Source organism: Gavialis gangeticus, unplaced genomic scaffold (assembly GCF_001723915.1).
Source record: "Gavialis gangeticus isolate Ggan-Ray unplaced genomic scaffold, GavGan_comp1, whole genome shotgun sequence".
Classification (NCBI taxonomy): domain Eukaryota; kingdom Metazoa; phylum Chordata; order Crocodylia; family Gavialidae; genus Gavialis; species Gavialis gangeticus.
The window spans coordinates 51,786,288-51,787,351 of NW_017729030.1; the positions used below are offsets into that span (position 1 = coordinate 51,786,288).

At 57.5% G+C, this 1,064-nt stretch overlaps 1 protein-coding gene across 11 annotated transcripts in view; it reads right to left on the bottom strand.

Annotated features, from left to right (window-relative positions):
- Positions 1–1,064, bottom strand: part of LRBA (LPS responsive beige-like anchor protein) — a 760,533-nt gene that overhangs the window by 740,056 nt on the left and 19,413 nt on the right. The gene's annotated exons all lie outside the window — the stretch shown is intronic.

Consider the following 1,064-nt stretch of genomic DNA (forward strand, 5'->3'; position numbering starts at 1 on the left):
CAGCCTGGGAAAGCGTGGAGGGGGGCACATGTCCCTGGATCTGCACACATGGTGGGGTGGGGTGGGGCACCACTAAGCTGGTCCCAGCACGGCTCTTTGGCCATGCAGATCTCGGGCCCAGTGGTGGCAGCACTAGAAGCGGGGCTGCAGGCACCTGAAAATTCACCATAGCATCCCCCCATCCCCTCCCAGTGCCACTGCTGCCACCCAACCCAAGAACCACATGGCCAAAGAACCACACCAGAAAGCCTGGTGCCACCCCAGCCCTACCCTGCCCTATCCCACATGCAGATCTCGGGACACATGCTCCCATGCCCTCCTGGGCTGCGTGCCCCCACTCCCTGTAGCCCTGGGATAAGCCACTTGCCCCCACCCCCCATACCCTCTGTTCTACATCCGCCCCAGCTGTGCAGTGCCTGACCCTGCTCTACTTCCCCCTTCACTGCTGCATGTACACCCCTCCCCACCCCTGCATCCTCTGGAAGCCTGTGGCCGGGGTGCCTTGCAGCTGTACTATTGCCCCACATGTGGGAGGGCGCTAAGCCCTGTTAGGTCCCCCCTTTTGCCGCCTATGCCCCCATACCCCGTGCCATCGGGTGAGTGGGGCCCCACTCACCCATGCCCCATTCCCACCCTCACTGCAGGGTGCAGAGGGGGAATCACCCCACTCACCCAGCCTGGCCCTGCTGCCAGAGGGCACAGCTCAGCCCAGCCATGTGCATCCCGTCCCAGCCACAGAGCCTCTGGACAGTCGATCTCAGTCTGGGGGGGCCGAGTGTGCGCTCAGTTCCCCCAGACTGAGATCAGATGTCAGAGGGTCCACAAATCAACTAGTCAATCAGGATCAATCAGGTGGTGACCACTGCATGGGAGTATAGGAAAGGAAGAGGAAAGAAAAAGGCAGTATTAATTATCCTTGGCACAAAGCTCCCAGTAACAATGAGATAGTGGGTTTATGTTCTGTTCATCCTATCAAATTTAACAATAAAAGATTCATTTTGAAAACTTCAAATTTTTAGCTGCCATTTCTCTCCTTGACTAGTGAAACACCATATGGATGAAGT